Genomic DNA, 24,910 nt, shown 5'->3' on the forward strand with positions numbered 1-24,910 from the left:
CCGGGCCCAAAATAGGACCCAGGGACCAGGGTGCTGGGCGCCCTGGTCCTGAAGGACCAGGGCGCTGGGCGCTCTGGTCCCACCTCCCGGGACAGCAAGGTGCAAAGAGGTTCAGGCCAGGGTGCTTGAAAAATGCAGTTTTCAGTGTCATAATCAAGTTTCGGGGTCTCCATTTAGGTTGCGTGTTGCGTCGCCATCGTGAAGACCGAAATGCAGTCGAAATTGCAAGTGTCACAATTTTAGGACGCTACAGTGTCCAACCCAAAATGATGTGTGTTTCCATCAATGACAACACCATGAGCTTGAATGAGTGTCAATTTCCAACAATCTCCTCCTTTGGCATTGATGACACCACTCATGTGAAAAATGAATCATTGAATTGTTGCTCAAGTTCTTGTCCAAAATATTCCCAAAGATTGATCTTAGAAATTTCCTCCCCTTGAGGTATACATTACTTCTTATGTCCCTTTGATTAACATTTTTCACATGCAACCTCTTTCCCTTTGACAACAATGCCAAAGCCGGGGCAAATAATAAGAAATTAATGAATTAATCAAAATTTGTGTTTACTGGATCTAGATGTACTTTAATATATCAAGTTAAGCACTCTTCAAAAATCCCAAGTGTCCGAGCCGGTTTTCAATGTTCCCAAAATTGATACAAGACCATTAAGAATGTAGGCATGCCATTCTTTTTCTATTAATGTGTCTGGTGAGGGCTTACTCATCTGCTCCATACATTCCCTTTTGTGGAGCAATAAAGTGTTTAGCCCAGGACTGACCAGACCTCTCAATTCTCTGGCCCGCCAAATTAACCTATCCTTAACCTTCTCCAAAGCTGAAATTTCTAATTCTGAAAGAAAAATTTGACCATAAATAGTGTTGGTCAAGGACAGAGTACCATCAAAATTATTTACAAGTAGCTCTATCCTGTCCTTAGCTGCCTTTATTTTAACTTTGAGGTCTTTTGTTATTTTTGTAGGTTTAGTGCAAGACTAGTATATGTTGCTGCATTGATGAAGGGCTTCATTAATCCTTTTCAATCCTTTTGTCAACTTGACCTTATCAGATGTGATCATGTTATTATAAGTAACTTTCCTTGTTGCATTATACCTTTCTACCAACTGTTGGTTTGACACTTGTTGTAGAGTTTTGAACTCCTTGGAAATGTGCCCTATCAAACCCTTTAGCTTGCCAAAAGGGATAGCTACCTGACTGATTTGGAGTTCCGGTACAAGCTACTGTAATATTGGAATTGCTTTCTCTATTACTTGTTTTTCCTCTGTTCCTTCCTTCATTAGATTTTGTGCTGCAACCAACATCAACTCTAAATTGCTCAACTTCTCTATATTCTTCTTCCCAAAAGGACTGAAGTCCACTTGATCAGATGTGTCAAGTGCCAACAATGAGGCACCTATTATCAATGATTGTGTTGGTACTCTGACTTCAATCTTCTCTACTTCTTCTAATTAAATCTGATTTTGACTTCCAATTCCTTTTTCTTAGATATACCAAAAGTCTTTTTTGTTTCATCTACAGGGGCATCTATAAGAATCTTTGCATATATCTCCAAGATGTGTGCATCTACTTCATATCCCATCTCAGTCACCCATACCTTCCTAGGTTGAACAACTTCCAAGATGCAACCTTCATTTCCCCTTTAATCTTTCCAAGATTAACAATCAATTCATTACGCATCCATTCACATAGATCATAATTTTCATCTTCTTTCACCATTTGATATGCATAATGTATGCAAGTTCTATAAATTGAGTTTAATCGGCTAGACTGTGTTACCTTGTAACCAATTATCATTCTTGCAAATTGCATGTCCAACTCCTTGATGGTACTGATCCTCATAGATCGGCTATCATATGTAGCACCGATTAACTTATTGATCTCAATGTTGGATATCTTCTTCTTCTCTAGCTTCATTCTGGTCTGGGGCAAATAGGTTATTGCCCGAATGGCCTCCTTAGTTATCTTATATGGTCTGTCCAACCACACAAATTCCCCATGAATTCTACTAAGCATATACCGGATCATCTTCTCATCGAACTTGGGCAGTTCCAGTATGTCAGTAAACCCTTTGTTCTTTAGATGTTCAAATTTTGGTTTGATTACTCTGTTTCGTTCCAACATCTTGAATGCAAATAGGAGTTTGATTTTAGATGAGCCTAACTCCTCCAAGGTACAGTGAATGTACGCCTGACATCCTCAATATATAAGACTCCATCGAGAACCCTAGAAAATGCTCCAACTGAACCATCAACCTTAGCAATCTGAGGGTATTTATTAAATATCGGATAAGCACGAGCTTTAACATCAATGAAATTAGGGGTAGCAATGTCTGTTGGGGTAGGAGCGGATGCAGATTCCATTGACAATGTGGAAAGATTGCTTAGAAACTCAAAAATACCTTAAAAACTTCGTTGGTCAAACACTCTTGAAAATTCACTCTAAATGCACTTGAATTCGCTTGGAAATGCTTAGGACCACTCTGAATCGCTTTTAACTTGCTCTGAATGCTTGGTGGTGATAAATGAGTCACTTTTTGCCTTTTAACCTACGAAACCCTAATTCCTCATTGACATAAATGTTTGCCAGCATATCATACCAGATTCAAGATCCATCATATCTATGTCGGTAAACCTTCAGATTGACTTCTCCAATGTCCAAAATAAGTTTTTAGATCATAACAAGGGGTCATGCATGATTTATCATCGATTTTTCTCCCCCTAAGGCTAATGCCTTAGCTACCATATGAGTTTCTTTCCGGTGCAGGAACATTCTGCTTTGTCAGATGAACATCTGGGGTATTTGATTCCATCGGTTGATCCTCATACTTTCGAATCCACTTCTTCTCATACTTCTTCTGTATATCATAAAAAATTTGCTTTCCCTTCTCATTGGATTTGTCATTTCCTATCGGTAGGTTCTTGCTTCTGCTAAATTTAGCAATGTGTCCCACTTTATTGCATACATAACACGTGACATTGTTGTTTTTAATTGCCTTGTTGTAACCTTGATCATTTCTTGACCTACATGGATTAGCCATATGTCCAAAGTTTCCACATGCATGACATTTTACATTCATTCTATAATTTGCTGTCCTATGACCACACTTCTTACAATTGAAACACTGACTGGTAAACGAATTGTTGTTCTGATTGACTCTATTTTTGCATTGACTTTCCATATGACCAAACTTATTGCAAACAAAGAATCTACCATTAAATTTATGTTCATTGGGTTGTCTTACCGGTGACCTCTATTTCCAGTTGACTAGTAGATTTTCTTGATTGTTCTTCTGACTGGATGCATCATCATGATTTGAAGTACCAAAGCTTTCTCCATGCTCAAATCCAAGACTTCTAGTGTCTCCATTGTCCCTTTTATTCTTCAATAACTCATCAAGCTTTGTAGAACTGGCCTTGAACTTGTCTTTGTGCTCATTTGTAGTATCCTAATTATTTCTTAGGACTTTCATCATTCTATCCAACTCTTGCTCATTGTTATGAGATTGTACTAATTCAGTTGTCAACATATCATTCTCATGTGCCAACCTAATGCATTCTTTAGATCTATCTTTCAGAGATTTAGCAAGATTTTATTTATTCTTCTTCTGGTCTTCAATTTCCTTGGACATCCTCATGGTTAGGGCTTGCATTTCATTCTTCATGACACCATTTTCCTCACTCAACTTATGGCATAGTTCTTTAAGAGCATTCTTTTCTTTATCATCTTGATTTTGTAATTGATCACAAAGTTCTTTCCTTTTGGAATGAGAAAATGACAACTTCTCTTGCAGAGTAAGGATGAATTCCTTTGGAGATTTCAACTCATATTGCTGCTTCATGTTCTTCAATTTTCTAGCATTAAAGTCTTCAAGTGCTACTTCAAGTTATTTCCTCAAACTCATCTCCATAGATTCTGAATTTAGGATCTTCCTCAAGTTGTTAGACTTATTCCAAGGCACCAGGCTCTGATACCAATTGTTGGAATCCAAGAACACTGATAGGGGGGGTAAATCAGTGTTCTTCGGGTATGATTAATTTTAACCTTATTAGCACAACACCTTCATAACCAATATGCATAAAAGAAAATAACTAATAATAATAATGCAACTAGAAAGATCAACACCATAACACAAAGATTTATACGTGGAAAACCTCAAAGAGGAAAAACCACGGTGGGATTTGTGACCCACAATATCTATCCACTAGACAATTGAATAAATATTACATAAAAGGGCCCTGCACTTGCAAGAAGGAACACTACCTAGATCATACTGCTCATCACAAAGGAGCCTCACTGGCTATAGGTAAAATACTGAATTATAGTAAAAAAAACTAAACTCTAAATGTGCATCTGATATGCTGGATGAGTTCTATTTTAAGCATAGACTGTACCAGTTAATATTGTCACCTTCCTTTATCAATATCAATTCACTTTTCAATATTATTAACAAACAACCAAGATGGACTACAGATCATAAAATTCGCATACTATCGATCAAGATCTCACTCAGACAGTCTCACATTACCTATATCCCAAAATGACCTAACCAGACTGACTTATATACCCTTAAGTACATGAATGCCTTATGTCTGCTTACAATCATATAATTACATGTTGGCCTAAACAAAATGTAAAAATTAATCTTTATTACCATTACCGCTTGACCTTTTACCAGATATTTCTTCTATGTTGGCCTCCATATACCAGTTCCTAGTTTGTTGGTTTCCTTAAATGTCGAATGTCAATCCTTGAATACCGGTGAATACTGGATAAGTGTACAACCCAAAATGATGTGTGTTTCCATCAATGACAACACCATGAACCCAGATGAGTGTCAATTGACAACACATGCTCCCCCAATTTGCCTAGGCTTACTCCTGGAAGCTTGAGAACAAATAGGGGTAAACCTCTCTCATCCGCACACATCCTCCCAAGTCATCGAAGAATCATCACTCGGGTCTCATTGGACCCTTACCTACTCTATGTCCTGACCCTTGAGGGTCAACTCTCGATGCTGAAGAATGCACACACACTCCAAAGAAAGTTGTGCACCCTCTACTTGTAATGCATTCCAATACAAAACATGTCTCGCATCAGGATAGTAAGGCCTCAAAACAAATACATGAAACACATCATGGATGCGATACAAGCTAGGTGACAAGGCAAGGTGATAAGCCACAAGACCAATCCTCTCCAAAATATCAAAAGGTCCAACAAAATGAGGAGCCAACTTAGAGCCTTTTTTGTATTGGATTGGACTCTTTCATGGATAGAGCCTTAGAAACACCTTGTCTCCCACTAAAAACTCCATGTCCACATGATGAGCATCCACATACTTCTTCTTCCTATCCTGATCTACTATCAAAACCTCTCTAATGTGTGTCAACTACTGCTCCATATCCTAGAACATCTCTAAACCAAGAATTACTCTATATTCCTCCAAATGATTTGAACTCAAAGGCATATGAAATAGTCACCCATACAATTATTGAAAATGGGATACTGATCAAACTATGATAGCCATTATTAAATGAAAACTCCACCCAATAGAGTTAATCCTCCCAATGAGACTACTGATCCATCACATACATCTGCAATGACCCTCTTAGTTTGGTCATTTGTCTAAGGATGATAAGCTAAAATGAAGTTCAACTAAGCTCCCAAATCATGCTGAAGTGAACATTGGATCACAACATGATATAATCAGATGAGGAATACCATGCAATCTCATTATATTCTCCATGATCCAAGCTACTTTCGCTACTATGTAAGATATGATGGGAGAGAAGTGTGCCACCTTGGTCAACCTATCAATGGTGACCATGATAACTTTATGACAACAAGAAGACATAGGGAATCCAACAATAAAATCCATAGCTATGATGTCCCATTTCCAATTGAGAACTAGGTTCGATCGTAACAAACCTACTAGATGCTGATGCTCTGCCTTCACTCGCTAACACCCCAAGCAACAAGACACAAAATCCGCTATATATCTCCTCATACCGGACCAATGATACAACTGATGTAGATCTAAGTGCATCTTCTTGACACTTGGATGTATTCGGTAAGGTGCACGATAAGCCTCTAACAAGATCAAAGCTTGAATTCCATCTAAAGGTGGAACATAAATACATCCCAAATGTCGAAGAAGATCATTTGACTCCAAAGAGTAACCTGCATACCTCCCCTCAAGAGCTCTACTTGAAGCAACCTCTACTCTAACCTCTTGGTACCAAGCATCTAAAGGAAGTACACTAAGAATCTGACTCCTCAAATGCACGTTGAGAGTGAACACTAAAACCTCATGCCTCCTGCAGCTCAAAGCATCTGCCACCACATTCTCCCTACTCTGGATATATTTAACCTCAAAATCATACTCACAAAGAAAATTCATCCAATGCCTCTACCTAGAATTCAAGTTAGGCTATGTGAAGATATACTGCAAACTATGATGATCACTATTCAGCTCAAACCAATGCCCAATAAGGAAATGTCTCCATCGAACCAAAGAATGCACAACTGCCGCTAACTTTAAATTGTGAGTAGGATAGTTCAACTCATGATATTTGAATTTATGCAGCTCATAGGCAATCACTCGACTATCCTGCATAAGAAGTGCTCCAAGAACCTCTAAAGAAACATTTGTGTACACCATAAAATCACCCAAAGGATCTGGCACTGCTAAGATAGGTGCCCTAGTCAAACGCTCCTTAAGGATCCAAAAAAGCCATCTCACACTAATCAGACCACATGAACTTCTTCCCTTTCCTTTGAAGAGAAGTGATAGGATGCACAATCCTTAAGTAATCCTAAACAAATCATCAATAATAACCTGCAAGGCCCATGAAACTACGAACCTTGGCCACATTAGTGGGTTCTGGCTAATCCACTATAGCCTGAATCTTAGAGGGATCAACTCCAATACCCTCACCTAAAATAACATGGCCAAGATACTTAAGCTTTGTCTGGAAGTACTCACACTTTTCCATTTTGGCATAAAACTAATTCTCCTGAAGACACTGGAAAACCTATCTCATATGCTCCTCATGCTCCTATATTGATCTTAAAGACACCAATACATCATCAAGGAACACAAGTACAAACCTATCAATATAGGTCTTGAAAACTCCATTCATCAAACTTATGAACACTGATGGTGCATTCATAATCCCAAATGGTACCGTTGTAAACTCATAATATCCATACCAAATACAAAATGCTATATGATGAATATACACCTCATGAATCTGCAACTTGTGAGACCTTGACTTAAGATAATCTTGGAGAAGACCTTTGCATCCTTAATCTGATCAAAGAGATCATCAATCCTTGACAAAGGATAATGATTCTGCACCGTCACCTTATTAAGTTGTCGATAATCAATGCGTAAGCAAAGAGATCTGTCCTTCTTCTTAACAAATAGCATAGGTGCTTCGCATGGGGAAACCATAGAATGATTGAATCCATTAGCTATAAACTCCTCCAACTACAACCTCAACTCACTCAACTCCTAAGTAATCATCCAATAGGGAGCCATAGATATAGGCTCTGCTCGAGGCACCAAATCTATCTGGAAATCAATGTCACACTTAGGCGGCATACCTAGAATCTTGCTAGGAAAAGCATCTGAAAAATACTGAAGGATAAGATGACAATGAAAGAGATAATCTCCATTCCCTTCTTCATCCAAATTATCCATCCTCACTACAAACAAATAACAACCCTAGAGAACACATCGCTTCATTTGCATATCTGAAATCATGCGAAGAGAAATAGGTTGATGCACACCCACTATCTCCACATTCTTCCCACTATAATCAAGACACTATAGCCTCTTACCATGACAATAAATCTAATCTCAATGAGTCTCAAGCTAATCCATGCCTAACACAACATCATAGGATCCCAAGGAATTAATACACAGATCCACTCTGGTAAAACATACTCCCAAATACAAAACATAATTATGTACACAAGAATCCATTGCTAGCTTGGATCCCATAGATAACTCATCCTTCCACCTATCTATTGAACATAATGTACCACTAAGAGGGGGCTGAATCAGAGGTTCCTAAAATATTTTCCCTTTTAGAACAACCTTAGAATAATGATTATTATCCTAAGCACTAAATAGTCAGACTGGTAAGACAAATAAAGATACCAAAAGAGACAATCACACAAATGCAACCCATAGCACCTCGGTGAGAAATGTTGCTGGAGACTACTGCTCCAATCTAGCCTCATAGGTAAAACACTGAATGACAAAGATTTAGGGCACCAACCTGTAGTGTCATAAAATTGCGACCCATGCAATTTTAACCATATTTTGGGTCCTCATCTTGGCTGCGACATGTCCTTTCCTAACCAAGACCTATTTCTACATTTCCAATCCTTCTCTCTTCCTCCTTCATATCTTTTGTCTTCTTTAGACCCTATCGGGGCCCCAAAATAGGGCAGGACAGGAGCATGGTGCCCCTATCCTCACTCCTTAGGGTGGCCTCGTGTTTCGTCTGCCTGATCTCCTATGCATTTCTTGTCTTTGGGGTTTGTTATTCCTCTTTGTTGGCCTTCACTAGTTGAAAATTAATCCTTGAGGCATGTATAAAAGGGAATTCAATACTCTTATTCATGGACAAATGAACAACGAAAAGACATATAGAGAGCATAAGGAGAAGATACAAGATTTCAAGGTTATCATCAAGCATTCAAGTCTTCTTCATTCATCCATTGGAGATGTTGTCTTCAAAATCTAATTCCCTTTAACATCCTTAAAATAATATGATTAAACTCAGTGCAGAAGAGACATCAAAGATAAGGAAATTCTCAAGACAACATATGACAAGGTTTGATTGAACCTTCTACACTTCAGACTTACTCAGAGCCCAGATGGGTATACCTTTGTGAATTGAATTCACACTTTCAAACATAAACCCACAGCAAACCAGTCCAGAAAACCAGTGGATCTATTCACCTTGAAATCAACTAAAAACAAAGAATGGAAATTATACTTAAATTCAGCATTTCAATCAACAAAACATGCAATAAACAACTTCAATCAATACCGATGCCTTATCCAAGGTCACAGAGTCATCTAAACTCAGATAATACTCCTCAAACAAAACATCTTTATGTGTCCCGTTGGCTTGGTTTCTATTAATCCTTGTATATGCCTGACACCTACAAGAATTTATGCATTCCAAATTAAGCTATGATCATCAAAATTCAAAGTCTCTTCCAAAGAGTTTACTGGTATGAGTGATCCCCACATCTTTAATTTCCCTCCTAAAGAGAAAAGCTAACGAACACTTCTACTAAAATTGCTTTGCAATTCCATTCAAACAGAACAACCCTGGATTATTTCAGAATGAAAACAGTAAACAAATTTGTAAACACACTTGAAGACAACACAAAGCTTCACTCAAAACTGATGGTTTGTATATTGATATTTAGTTCAAGAAATTTTGAATATTCTCCATTAGACTTAGAAAAGCTCAGATAAATTTCTGCAGCGTTTTCTTACAATTCTTTGCGATCCCTTTTCCTCTAGTCTTGGTATCCATTTATAACAACATGGATGCACAAAGCTTCGGACTTCTCGAGGAGAGTTTGTTACAATCATTTCTTTCAAAATAAAGAGGTTACAAGCTTTTCGCAAAAACAGTTACAAGCTCTTTTCGGCCTCTGCAGTTTCTTCAACAAGCTGTTCAGTTGCAACCTCTTCTACCTTTTCAGGGGCGCTCTCCAACTGTTCCAGATCATGGGTGGCATATTTAGTTGTCCACTCATCATACACCTCTTCTGTCGGCCATGAGAAATTAATCACTTTATCCTTAGTTTTAGTCAACCTTTTCCAAGAATTTCTCATTTTGTTGACTTCTGAATTAAGAAAACCATAATGTGACTTAATTTTCTCTATCTCTTGTATTGTCAAAACAAAGAAAGAAGCATCATCTAGATCAATAATTCCTTTAACTCTTGCTGACAATTTAGCTTCTATCTCCTTAAGTCACATTTGTTTGTCCTTTAATTGATCTGGGCTAGCAAAAACTCCTGGGAGCAACTCAAAAACTTGATCAGTGTACTCCATTTTGCACAAACTAACCTTCCTATCCACATTATCCACCTCTGCTGCTAATTGTACTAAGACTTTAGCGACATCAGAAGTGGATTTGATGATGGGATTGGCCCTTGCTTCATCGCAGGATACACACATAAACTCTAAATCTTGCTCCCTAGGCCTCCATTTGTCAAAAATAGGTGTCAAAATGGCCTTGTCTCTCCTGAGCTCATTCCATATATCCATAATTTTACCTACATTGTTGTAGAGCAATGAGACATTTATTGTATCTGCAAAACTAGAAATTGTAGCCCTTACTCTCTCCTCATACTTCTTTGCATATAAGGCATGAGCTTGTTTCAAGTTTTCTAATTCTTGAGGAGTAATTTCAACCATTTGAGAGTTGGAGGGTGCTGGAGATGGTGGAAACTCAATGATAGGGCTAGTAGGTGGAGGTCTTGTAGGAGAAGAGGAGATCATCAGTGTTGAAGACTCACCTTGATGGTATTGTCCAGTCAACTGGCTCTGCAGCTTGGCGATGATGCTATCCTTACCTCTTACCTCCTCCTTGGCATTGTTATAGGCCTTCAAAACTGTTTCCAACTTAACTTGGAGAGCCTCTTTCTCTTTGGCTTCCTTCTCTGCTACTGCAACACTAAATTTTGCTGTCTCTAACACAGTGCTAGCAGCCTCCACTACCCCTGTACTTTGCACTCTCTTCACCATCATCCCACCAAGGTAACTTGACCCTGGGGTTTCTTTGCTTTTCTTACTCTCATTTCTCTTGAGAGACCACATGACGAGTGCAGCATTGTCCTTACTGAAAGTAATCCCCTCCATGGGTTTAGTCTCTTTTCTCACCGCATCTAGTACCGGGGCATCTACTATATCCCACTCGGGTAAAATAAGCACTCCAGCTTGTGCTACCATATCTCTTCCCTACTTAGGGGTGATGGTTTTGAATTCTTCCACCATCTCTTGCTTTATTTCCTCTTCTACCAGGGCTGGATCTTTATTGTGTTGCTTAGCCTTTCTCTTTTCACATCTAGTATTATATTTATCTATGTGTTGTTTCCATATAAACTGCATAAATGCTTTTGATGTGACAAAATTGCTATCAGCTAAGAAGGCATTACTTGGCTGCTTTATCTCAGGATCCCACTCCTGGCCTTTGAGTTTAGTGGTAGTGATATCTATTTCAGCAGCAATGGGTTCTTCTGGCATTCCTTCCTCCACTTCATCATAAGTGTAGGCAATTTCCCCTAGGCTACCTAACTGTAGGAGTTGCTCAGCTGCTGCTTGCTCATTTCCTATATGGATAGGGGATTGGGATGGGGAATACAAAGGTGTATCTGATTGTACTTCTTTCCCCACCCTTTTCTTCTTTGGGCTTTCTTGGATGTCAATGACATCTTGTATCTTCCTCTTTCCTTTGGAGGTAGAGGGCTCCTCTGTTGTAGGCATCAACACACTATAACTAGATTTCTTATGCAGTGTATAATCACCAGGAGGGATTGCTTTGCTGGAAGCTGACCTACTTAGGATCATTCTTTCCTTCTCAGGGTTGCTTTTGATTACATCTTCCCTCTTCTCCTTCAGGGTCTGCATCACATCTTCAAAGAAAACAATCAAAAACTTTATTTTCTCCTTCAGAGGGAAAAAGCTAGACAATGGGTCATAGCTGGCATCAAACTAATGCACAAAATCCAAGGCTTTCTTATAAGCCACCCACTTCTCTTTCCTTAGCTCCTGCTCATCTAGATCAAACTCATTTCTGATGAGGTCTTCAGGAAAATGGAATTGATGAGGCCTACCTCTACATGCTACCTTCTTTGTAAATATACCATTGAAGAAGTCTTCTAGATCAGCACACCTAGACATTGCAGTGGACAAATGATAAGGCTGGAGGAAATCCTCAAAGCAATTCCAGCCTCCCTTTGTTATTACAAATTGGTGGGCTATGGTAGCTGTAGGGAAAATAGTCCCTTTACCCCTGCCTGTCAACTCTGCCTCTTGTAAACCACCAATTTGTCTAAGGATCTCTGCGATTCCCACTTTGAGAGGAACTTGGTAAGGTAGCAAAAATGGGGTGCCTCTGAAACCAAACACTCTGAAAACTGTGGAGACTAGATACAAGTAAATGTCACCCCAGTTATGAACAATTTTTATGTTCTCTACGAATTCTTTTGGTCTTATGAATTCCAGAAGAACTTTGGGGATTCTTGGGTTCTCAGAGCAGAGGAGAGTCCTTATCTTGGATGCAAAATATTTATCAAAATTCAAAAAACTGGCATCCTCTCTATCCCATGACAACACAGTACTCCATAATTGTACCGACATTTTTTTTCCTTCTTTCTCCTTAACAAGGTCCAGTCCACTGACAAAGTAATCACCACCTTTGAAGAGAAAAAGATGCATCAGGAGTGAGTACCATCCGAAAGGCCTATCCACCTTTCCATTCTTGATTCCTATTAACCCTCCATGAATAGCATCAACAATGAAAGAGGCATAATCAAATGTAATTGTAAGAGAAGGATTCAAAATCTGAGCAATCATTAACAGGTAATGATTTGGCATATTTGCTTCAGCATCTTCTTCCAAAACTTGGCAAAGTTCCCAATACATTCCTTTAGCCCTCAAGGTGAACATACTTAATGAAAAGGGCTCTTGTGTGTTGGGTCCTACAACTATTAACCCTCCTATCTTCACAAAAAACTCCTTGAGAGGCCCGTTCTTGAGATGACTCCTCTGTGCACCATAAATTTGGGTTAATGATGTGAAATTTATAGGTTCTAGAAAATTGGTGAACTCATTAAGCCCAAAAGCTTTCTTGAATTCTTCAGCATTAATCTCAACAAGGGTTTTCCCATTTATATCCTGAATGCTTCTTGTGACTGGATCATAGTTGAGCGCAATTTGGGTCAATAGATCTATGTCCATAAATACCCCAGGGACTACTAATTTCCCGACATCTAATTCCTAGATATTGTTTTGTGGGGAAGGAGAATTTCTCATTCCGAATCCAATTTTAAACAACCCCAACCCAGACAATCCAACCTGTGGGTCTCTCAACCAGTTACTCTTGTCATATAGTCCTTCTCCTATCTTTAAACGGGGAGCCTTGGGCACTAATTCTTTTGCCTTTGATGCCTGATTAGTTGACAACGTCAACTGTTCTAAAAAATCATCACAGACACTCCTTTCTGAATAGTTAACTTTGCCAGAAAATTCTCTTTTAGGAGCCATTTTGAAAACGTAAGAAATGAATACCACTCTTAAACAATTCTGTGACGAATCAATTATCTTATCTAAAACACTACACAGGAATTGCTACACAAGAATACGAGAGAACCTGTTCTTCACTTGAAGGAATTTGCTCTGCAACTGAACCAACTTGCTCTGTACCTGACGAAAATAACTCTGCATCCGCTCTTCTGCAAAATTCTTTAAAAGATATCTTCACCCGGTTGATAGGAAATCAAATATTGTACTCAGGGCCTTAACTACAACATTGATTCCGCATGCTTCGACCATCCCTTCAAAATTTAATTCATATGAGAATTCGTATTTTTCACTCCAACGGGTCACAACGTTCCTGCAAGTGTTTCATTTTGCTCTTTTGCAACTTCACGAAGCATAACTATCAAGCAGCTTGGTCCTGCGAAATAGCGCCGACCGTCCAATCAAAAGAAACTTGATCGAGCGTTAGATTAACTAACAACTTTGGCTCCATGCTGGGTCCCACTTCTCTATTGGCTATATGATACCACGTGGCGCCCAACCATTGGCCTTGAAATTTCCTTCGCATTTGACTTAACGCTGGCCGCGTGTCTTTCTTTTATACCGCCGGTTCCACCTTGGCGGGCCCACAACTTTCTTCTTAGACCATGTGTCGCCGGACACGTGGACGGCTCTCATTCACTCTCACTATTTCACGGGGTATAAAGAACGAGCATCTTACCCTTGCGAAATAGCACGGGCCATTGGATCATCTTTTAAGTTGATCGGCATTTAACCATCTGAAAAGGCTTTCAGGAGGGGTGGGCCTGCTGACTCACTGTGAACACCTGGCGTCCAATCACCTTCGGAGCTGACTTGTCACTTTTTTATACGTCAAAATAAAACCATAGGGCCTCAATTTATTCTTGACAGTTGTATCCGCCAGGTTATCTGTCATGACACGTGGATGGCTCTCATTCACTCTCGCTATTTCGTGGGGTATAAAGAATGAGCATCTTACTGTTGTGAAATAGCGCGGGCCGTCAGACCATCTTTTAAGTTGATCGACATTTAACCGTCTAAAAAGGCTTTCGGGAGGGATGGGCTCGCTGATTGTTGTGACTTGTGCCGCGTGCTGCCATTTTACTCACTATCATCAACCAGCTGGACCGTCTATGTGGCATGCCATGTCATCTTCGCAACTTCGCTGGTTTTAAACTACGCGCAACTTCTCCTAGCGAAATAGCGAAAGCCATAGATCCATCCGCGAGATGCGCACTAGTTACTGGGCCGGACAACTTTAAGAGAAAAACATATAAGGCATAAATTTTTCGATTAATTAACATAACCGCCTAGGCAAACAACAAGGGGGGACACTTCCTACGACCCCATGACCCATTACTTAAGTGAATAAAGTAACGAAAGATTAGAAACCAGAGGGTTTAAAACAAACACAAGAGGATCTAAAATAAAAAACCCTTAAACCCTTGAGGTCTAAAACAAAGCTGAAGCATTTGAAACTGCATCCTATTCAAAAATTCAACAAACCATAGCCAATCATGGGAAAGAAAAGCCCATTTTTAATCAGTGATAACAGGAGAAACATTACAATATTCATTTGCAAGCATGTGCGTGTGTTAGGGTTTTGTCATGTTACATGCCATTTCATACAACATTTGTGATTACATTCAAGAAGCAAAGCAATCATCATCAACAAGTTGTAGATCTATAAGGTATACATCTCCATTGTTTACATTCAAGCATTCACAATTACTTTCTTTCTAGGTTGGTTGCTCAACCAGGGTTTTACTGAGGCAAACCCCTATCCACAACCCCCATTTCTTCTTTTTTCTGTGTGTAGGTTGTAGGTGTGCAGCTGTAATTGTACATTTGGGCTTCATTTCCAGAGACAGAAGAACCCTTTTTGTTTCGCGGATTTTATGGTGGACCATGTACATTCCCGCCACGGTGCCAACGAATTTTCACCAAATTTGTAGGGCAGATCCACATCAATTTAATTAGCTTAGATCCGAAGTTACAGCGTGATCCCGAACTAGTAACACCTCATTTCACTCATTCCTCTCTCTTTTCCACATAGTCAACAAGTAAACTTTCTCATTTACAAAAGAGGGTAAATCACACTTCAACCACTTGGAATCCACTCAGAATTCACATCCTTGTTTCTCACGGATTTGGATCTAGTGGATTCAACCCCACTTTTGAATGTAAATTTCTTCTCAAGCGAAAATAATCCTAGTGACTTCCTTTCTCTCTCCTAGGTGGGGAGTCACTGGGATTTCAATTATAGAATTTCAATTATTAGATCTGATTAATTGCAATTTGAATTTGAAATTTTCATTTTCAAGTTTGATCAATTTGCAAATTATAGAGGTTAATTGCATAAAAACCCTAATTTTTCATTTTGAGAAAATTAAGCTTGTGAAGTGTAAAATTTTAATCAATTGTTTCAGATCTGATTTCTATTTCAAAATTGCAATTCAAATCTATCTCTTTATTTTGAAAATTCAATGGTTAAATCACAAAACCCTAATTTTTAAGATTCTTATATTTTCAACCTTTGACTGCAAGTTTGACCGATCTAGACATCTCCAAATCTGTTGTTTTTTTGGATTCCACATTAAAATCATAATCACTATCATCCCTGAAAATTTCAAAAAAAGCTGGTTGAACCGTGTGTGTTCCGCCATGGTCCTCGACTTTTTTTCTAAAATTTCGGGAGATGGAATTGACTTTATTTCTTTGCTTAAATCTAGAAATTCAACATACTTTATCAATTTTAACACTCTCTAAGGTTGAACACAAATTCAAATTTCATCAAATTCATATCTTAAAATTAATTTTCATAAAAAGGTCCTAATTTTGGATCTGCTTTTCCAGCAAATTCAAATTTCACTTGAGAGACTTTTAATGGCAATTGAAAAATTGGATTTACTTTCTCTTTCACATGTGATTACATTAATTTTTGCATATATTTATCATGTGTCGAATAATTGTTTCTTCCATTTGTTGTTGCTTCTCTTTCTGCATAGCACTTGGTCATATTGTGTTGTTAGGATTTCCAAATTATTAGATGTCAAAGATTTCATGTATCATTTATCTTGCATTATGGTGATGTTGTTAACAAAATGTATTTCCAATGTTAAACATCTTAAATCTTTTGTAGATCCTAAACCTAGACATCCTAATCTATGTACCTCTCCTAGCGTATCTTGTGTGAAAGAAATGAGATCTAATGCTTTACCCAATTATCTTTCTACAAGAGAGAAAGCATTGGAAAGTAATATGGATCCATCTTCTTCTTCTACACATACCCTTGAGCAAGCGGGGCAATATGATAACATCAACATTCTTACATCTTTAGATCCTTATTCTCCTAGGACCTATCTTCAACGTCAAAGTCTATGTAGGGAGGATGATGTCATGCATTTTATTCATGACCTTTCTCCTCGCATAGAAATCACTAAAAGAGAGCTTTCATATGATGAAGAGATTCCTTCTCAATCTTCTAGAAAGGATAAGCTTGATAAACGAAAAGAGATTCTCATTCCACATGATAGTCCTCCTTTATCTACAAATCCTTTTCTACCTCCTTACACATCAGATTTCAATTAAATTCATGATCATGTTCCTCGATCCAGTCAATTGCAACATTCTTATAGTCGTGGTTTTCATATAATTAGAAAACAAGGTTTTAAAGGACAAGGAATTGGGAAATTTGAGCATGGAATTCGTGTCCCTATAAACCCTCCTACACAAACTACTAGGAAGTGGTACCCCTCTTTCTATGGAAAAATTCCTTAGACTTCAAAACTTTAAATATTACCTTCAAAAACAACAAATCAAGAGAGCCCACAAGAATGCTTATTCTTCAAAGCATCCTTTTTGTTCATTTCATCAAACCCATGACCATAATGCTGATGATTGTCTTGATTTTCAAAAATCTATTCAAGATGGCATAGAAAGTGGCAAAATTAGAATTGTGGATAATGAAACTTCTTCTCCTACCAAACCCTCTTCTTCATGGGATGATGATAATTACCATCCTGAAAGATTAGCTACAAGAATCTATTGGAGATTGAAATATGACAAGAAAATTTTCTTTATTCCTCAAAATAAAAACAGAAATCTTAAGCAAGTGAAAGGTATTGAATATTGCATTTTTCATGATTTATATTCACATTCTATTGGAAAATGTTATGCATTTAAGAAATTTGTTCAACTACAATATGATCTTGCACACATCTGTCTCACAGAAGATCTAGTTGTCTTTATTGGTAAAAACATCGTGCCTTAGCACTTCCTTTCCCTTCATGCTCTTCACCCTATGGCATAATTATCCCATGTAATGGGGGCTCTTTATCATTAGTGGTGGTAGTATTTTACTTTAACATACTTTGGGGCAGCAACATGAAGTCCATTTTTCTTCTTCTTTCTATATATTTATCTCTATCTTGATGCATTATTCATTATTAGATCTCTTTTCTCACATAGGGTTATTCTTATGTGAGCATATAATTTTTCTTTGGTTTTCCTCTTTGCTTGGAGATGGGCATCTTTAATGAGTACTGCACTTCTTCTCTTTCCTTCATTCTCTTGGAAATATTACCTCTTCTATGGTTTCAATTATTCACAAGTATGATATATCCCTTAGCAGGGAATGATCTTTTGAGAAGCATGTATCCTTTCCTTGGAAGGATTTTGGTCCACTAGGACGGCATATCACCTAAAACTAATCACCATCAGAAAATGTGTAATATTTCTCTTTGTTCTCCTCACTTGGGGGGCAAGGCTTTTTCATTCCTTTCCCTTGCATCATTATTTCCTTTAGGGGTTGCATTGTTCATATGTGATTATCATTTCTTGCAATGGTATGATTTTATGGTTAATCCCCCTCACGGAATGTACGATGATTTCTCTCTCTTCTTTTCAAAGATTATCACTTCTTGAGATGTGTATTTCACATTTACTAATGTCTTTTCTTGCATGTGGTCATGTAAGTGCATTGCACATTTTCTTATGTTTAATCTCTCTCTAGTAGATTGTGTAAACTCTTCTCATTGTCCCTTAGCTTGGGGGGAAATGATCCTTCTCTCTCTCTTTTTTTAGGGATCCACTTTTCCCTATCAAGTGGATGGTGTGAGCTCTATTAATTGATGTCATTCCTTCTACAAAATTGTTGGTTATTGATTTAAGGATTCTCTCTTATACAAGAAGTGTTAATCCTTGACTATGACCTCTTTTACACTTGGTAATCCACATATATGATAAATCCAACCATCCCTCTAGGGGATAAATGTGAGTGATCCCTCATCAATAATCCCTTTTCACCTAGAAATAGGAGGCAAGATTGCATTCTTGTTGTTTCCTTTTCTTGTTCTAGAAGATGTTATATTTGTCTAAGACAACACCTCTTGGGGGTAGATGTCATTTTGAACAAAGATCTCTTCTCCTCCAAGGATCACCATTACACTTACAATAAGATATCTCTTTTCAAATATCTTATCCTTGCTTGAAGAGTATTCCCTCTCTTTCTTGGATTTATGACATTGTTGCATGGCAAATATCTTCTTTGTGATGAAGATAGGTATCCTTGTTCTACTTTCCTTAAGATTCAACATTATCCTATGTTGACATCTTAAGGGGAGGGGGGCACCCACACTACTCCTTTGTACTATAATTCTCTCATGCATTGAACAATGGGACATTCTTGGAACCCGAGGGAAACTTCTTAGAGGAAGATGTCATCACTTTTTGTATAGTGGGTCATTCTTGTAACTAGAGCACAGTTTCTTAGAGAGAGATGTCTTCACTTCTTCTTGTCTTGTACAGTGAGACATTCTTGGAACCAAAGGGAAACTTTTTAGAGAAAGATGTCATCACTTTTCTCTTGTACAATGGGTCATTCTTGGAACCAGAGCACGGTCTCTTAGAGCTAGATGATGCCACTTTTCTCTTATGCGGGGTGATTATTCTCGGAACCAGAGCATGGTCTCTTAGAGAAAGATATCACACCTATCTTGACACCTGTACGATACATTATATACAAGTTGTAGCGTACTCAAGCATAAAATCCTATGAGGCACTTCAAACCTCACTTGCACACACGCACATGAGGTTGAGTTGAACTAACAGTGTTCTCACTCTCTCTCTCTTTACATGGATCACCTAGGCAAGCTCGAGGGGCGATATTTTTCATGTCCTTCTTTCCATGGATTACCTATTTTTAGGGGTGAGACATCCATGGTTTCTTTCTTCTTTGCTTTTCTTCTCATGGATCACCAAAGTGTGTATTCATGTTCTCAATTCTTCCTCTCATGAACTCATAGTTTTACTATTGATAGTTCATGGATGATGTCAGCTTTTCTCTTTTATGTGACTGCTCATGTTTATGTGATGACATTGCTCTTTGTGTCCTGATTAGTTGTTAAGACATCTGAGCTCGAGATCTCTTTGCCTAGTTAGTTTTTCATCTCGTGTCTTGTTCTTGTCATGTGTCCTTTTGCACTTTGTCTTTGTTTTGTGTTTCTTGTGCCTTTTTGTGTTGTGTGCTCTTGCATATGCTAGTGTGAGTTGAGACACTAAGATTGGGAGCTTTTTGCTCCTCAATATTAGTGGTATCTTATACTCCTTATGGTTTTTTCTCATCTCTCATCCTCATCTCTCTCTTCTTCTACTTTATCGATAGTAGTGGCATAATCCATACTCCCACTAAAGTGGGTGCTAAATGTAGTGTTATAAAATTGTGACCCATGCAATTTTAACCACATTTTGGGTCCTCACCTTGGTGACGACATCTCCTTCCCTAACTAAGACCTATTTCTGGATTTCCAACCCTTCTCTCTTCCTCCTTCATATCTTGTGTCTACTTTAGACCCTTTCTGGGCCCCAAAATACCCTAGGACAGTGGCATGGCACCCTTGTCCCCTAGGACAGGGGCATGGCACCCCTTTCCTCACCCCTTAGGGTGGCCCTATGTTTGATTTGCCTGATCTCCTATGTATTTCTTGTCTTTGGAGTTTGTTATTCCTCTTTGTCAGCCTTTGGTGGTTGAACATTAATCCTTGAGGCATTTATAAAAGGGAATTCAATATCCTCATTCATGGATGGATGAAAAATGAAAACACAGATAGAGAGCATAAGGAGAAGATACAAGATTTCAAGGTCATCATCAAGCATTCAAGTCTTCTTCATTCATCCATTAGAGAAACATTACAACATTTATTTGCAATCATGTGTATGTGTTAGGGTTTTTTTCATGTTACATGCCATTTCATACAAAATTTGTGATTACATTCAAGAAGAAAAGCAATCATCATCAACAAGTTTCAGATCTACAAGGTATACATCTCCATTTTTTACATTCAAGCATTTGCAATTACTTTCTTTCTAGGTTGATTCCTCAACTGGGGTTTGACTGAGGCAAACCCCTATCCACAACCCCCATTTCTTCTCTTTTCTGTTTGTAAGTTGTAGGTGTGTATTGTTGGGATCCAAGAACACTCAGAGGGGAGGGGGGGGTGAATCAGTGTTCTGCCAGTAACACTTGATTTTATCCTTTTATACCATACACATATAAACCGGTAAACAAATAAACATATAACTTGAAGCAAATAAACCATCCACATAAATGAACACCATAACACATAGAATTTGTACGTGGAAAACCTCAAAGAGGAAAAACCATGGTAGGATTTGTGACCCACAATATCAGTTCACTGACCATATGAAAGGATATTACATATAATGGGGGCCTGCACATGCAAGAAGGCACACTGCCTAGAGCATACTACTCATCACTAAAGAGTCTCACCGACTACAAGTTTTTGCTAAAGTAAAACAATAAAATTAAACTCAAAAAATGCATCTGCTATTCCAAATAGAGTGTCGGTTCTAGCTGTTCTCTGTACCGGTTCATAAACCCTAAACACTACTACCAGTATCTCTACTCCTCCAAAAATGCTTTCCAAGCTATCTACAGATCATTGCATGATATAACACTTGCATATAGATGATCTACATACATATACTTTACATTATATAGTTCTGCTATATTCTCCTATGTCGCATCCTATGTCATATCATTATCACACACATACACACTTTAAAATGACTTAGCAGACTAACCTATATACCCATTTCAAACAATATGCCTTATGTCGTCTTACAATGAATTACAAAAGATATTCAATGTTGGCCTCAACAATAATTACAAAATGATTTACTAGATGCATTTCCCTTGATGTCGGCTTCCTTCAAGTACTAATGGTGGTGCCTGTGTAGCCCTGAATGCTCCAAAGCCAGTGTCTGCCGGTATATGCTTCCTAATGCCGGTAAATGATTTCATCTAGTCTTGTTGCCATCAATGGCAACAAAATGAATCCGATGAGTGTTAATTGCCAACACTTTCCCCCTTTGGCATTGATGGCAACACTCATGTGAAAAAATGGATTCCCTACCGGTTTAACTAAAATATGCTCCCCTGAGCAATACACTCCTTCTGATATCCTGATATCCTTCCCATGTGATATTTTCTTATATTTTTCACATATATACATACTCCCCCTTTGGCATCAATGCTGAAGATCAGTGAAAAATGAATACTGTTAATTTCATTGGAGTTTAACTAGCTTCAAAATTTCTGGGTAACCCTTATTCAACTACTGAAGATATGTATCCCAACCAGTTTTGAAGGTGTTAGATATGTATGCTAGTCCACTTAGTAAGTCTCCTTGAATTCTTTCGGTGTGGGTTTAGCAATCATGTCCATGCATTCTCTCTTATGAACACCTAGTGAATCCAATCTGGGAGTCACCAATACTCTAAGGCTCCTTTCTCTCCTAATGACTTTATCTCTCTCCTTCTCAAAAGAAAAAAAAAGGTTCTCCAAGGACAAAATTTATCCATCAAAAGAATTAGCAATACTAGCTACCTTATCATGTAACTCCTTTAATCTGCTATCTACATTAGCTGTAAGAATTCTTATGTTACAACACACTCTGTAGATATTTGTACCTTGTTTTAAATGATTCTCAATAAGAATGAGTTTGGCCTCAATTTTCTTTTTCTCTGATTCTATTATCTAATCAAAGGATTCTCTTTTAGCTGTAGTGAATCTTTCTAAAGCCTATCGATCTGCAATCTACCTCAGAGATTGAAAATTGCTGGAAATATGCCATGTTAGAGTTTTGAGCTTGCCAGAAGGGCTTGCTCCATCTTTAATCTGACAATCAGGTGTCAATTTGTGCAATACTATAACTGATTGATCAATTATTCCATTGTCTGCAGTACTCTCCTTCAATAGTTTCTGAGTAGCCATCATCATTAACTCAGTGGGACTCATCTCAGTAACGAATTTCTTCTCAACCTGAGAAGTGTCAATTTCCAAAACCTTTGCCAGGGAATCAGTTTTAACTACCTCTATAGATTCAGTTTCCTTTACCTTATCGTCTACAACTTCTTTTGCACCCATGGCTTCGCCACTTAATGCAGTGTCAATTATTGGCGGTGGAGTATTATCCACAGTATTTATAGTGTTCTGTACATTGCCTTGCTCAGAAATAGTTTGTGTCGGTACAAACTATACAATCTCCTCTGTCGATTGTGTCTGTATATCTATAGTTACTGCCGGTTTAGTCAAAATTGGAGTTGAACTATCCAAAATACCTTTCCCTTTTGATTTATCTGGAATGGTGGAAGATGTAGCCTTAACAAATTCTTCATGAGATTTGAGAAAATCTAGATTCTTCTGGAAGAATTTGGTCCAACCCTTACTAGTCTCATTTATCACCTCATTAACGCTGCCCATCATCAGGCTTATCTACCAGCGTTTACTACTGAAAACTGTCCAATTTGCAACATCTATGCATCTTTTCATTTCCTCATACATTTCCAAAAGTGCTACTTCCTTAATCTCCCTATCCCTCTTGACAATGTCAAGTCTTCTAGCATCAAGTTTATTATACAAAGATAGAGGTATCTCCTTCAAAATTTATATTAAGGCTTTCTTATAAATGTCTATATGTAACAAAATGGCCTCTTCTATTTTATTTTTCTCATTTCCTTCTAAGTTCTCATAACACATAGATACATTTTTCAAAATTCCATCTTTTGTTATTTCATCAATTAGCTCCGCACATGTCATTTTAGTCTTACCAGACTCTGTGTCATCACTCTTCTTATTTTTGCTTGTGGTTGCCAGTGTAGATGTGATTGGTTTCCTCTTCGATATAGGCTTCCTTGCCAGAGGTGGTGTTGTAGTAGGTTTAGTTACCTTTCTAACAAGCCTCCTTCTAGGCTCTTCCTTCTTCTGCTCTACCAGTGGATGATCCACTTTCTTCCTTTGTACCCTTCTGAAAGCTATAGGTTCATTGTCCTCAGGGTCAGAACCAGAAGTGATTGTAGAAATGTAAGCTTCAGGCTTCTTCACCTTTGCAGTACTAGTAGCTACTGGTTTTGCTGCCGATTTGGATCCAGAACCTAGTTGAGTATCTATCTTATGAATTACATCTTGTAAATATGCATACATCTTTTCTATTTTCTTCTCTCTTCTCTTCCTGTTAAAACCAGTTTTGATTTTAAGTGCCTTCTCTTCTGTTGTGCCAAAATGCTCTGTTTTGTCATCCAATGGGGCATTTAGCAACATTTTTGCATAGAGTTCAAAAATACTATCATCTACCTCATAACCAAGCTCTGTAACCTAGATTGTCCTAGGTTCAAATGCCTCCATAAGAGTTTCATTAGTTTTCACCATAAAACAGATATCAGTAGAGTAATTCTCCACAATTTTCTTTGATATTCTCTCCCTCTGTCTCATGTTTTCTTGGAATGTTTTGAAATACCCTCAAAGTTTATCATCTCTACTGGTACAAAGACCGGTGATTGATTCCTTTATCTGCATACCTACCAGTATGTCATGAGCCCAACGCTTCTTGCCAAGACCAGGTAGCTCATTCAGGAAGTAAAGTGTCAGAAATACAATGAGATTACCATATCTAAAAGTTTATTTCTTTATTCCCTTGATCTTTCCAAGTTTCAACATCAACTCACTCCTCATCCATTCACATAAATCATAATTAGCATTATTCCTTAGCATCTGATATACAATATGAATGCATGAACTAGCAACAAAATTCAATCAATTAGATTGAGTTACCTTCTAACCTATTATCATGCTTGCAAATTTCACATCAATGTTGGTGATTGTGCTGATCCTCATTGATCTACTATCAGGAGTTGCACCGGTGAGTTTCTCGACCTCTGTGTTGGAAATTTTCTTGCCAGGTTCTTGTCTGACTTTGGGTAAGCCAGTGATAGCTTGAATAGCCTCCTTAATGATCATGTAATACCTATCCAAGCAGATGAACTCATTGTGAATCCTGCTCAAAACGTATCTGATGACTTCATCCTTGAATTCTGAGATGTATAGAATACCGGTTAACCCTATATCCTCAATTGCTTTGTATTCTGGCTTGATTGTTCTAGAGTCTCCTAGTATCACATATTGATACATGCTTTTGATGTCTTCTATGCCTAGATCCTCTAGGGTGCAGTGAATGTATGCACTCACGTCTTCAACATACATCACGCTGTC

The sequence above is a fragment of the Cryptomeria japonica genome, chromosome 8 (genome assembly GCF_030272615.1).
Source record: "Cryptomeria japonica chromosome 8, Sugi_1.0, whole genome shotgun sequence".
Taxonomy (NCBI): Eukaryota; Viridiplantae; Streptophyta; class Pinopsida; order Cupressales; family Cupressaceae; genus Cryptomeria; species Cryptomeria japonica.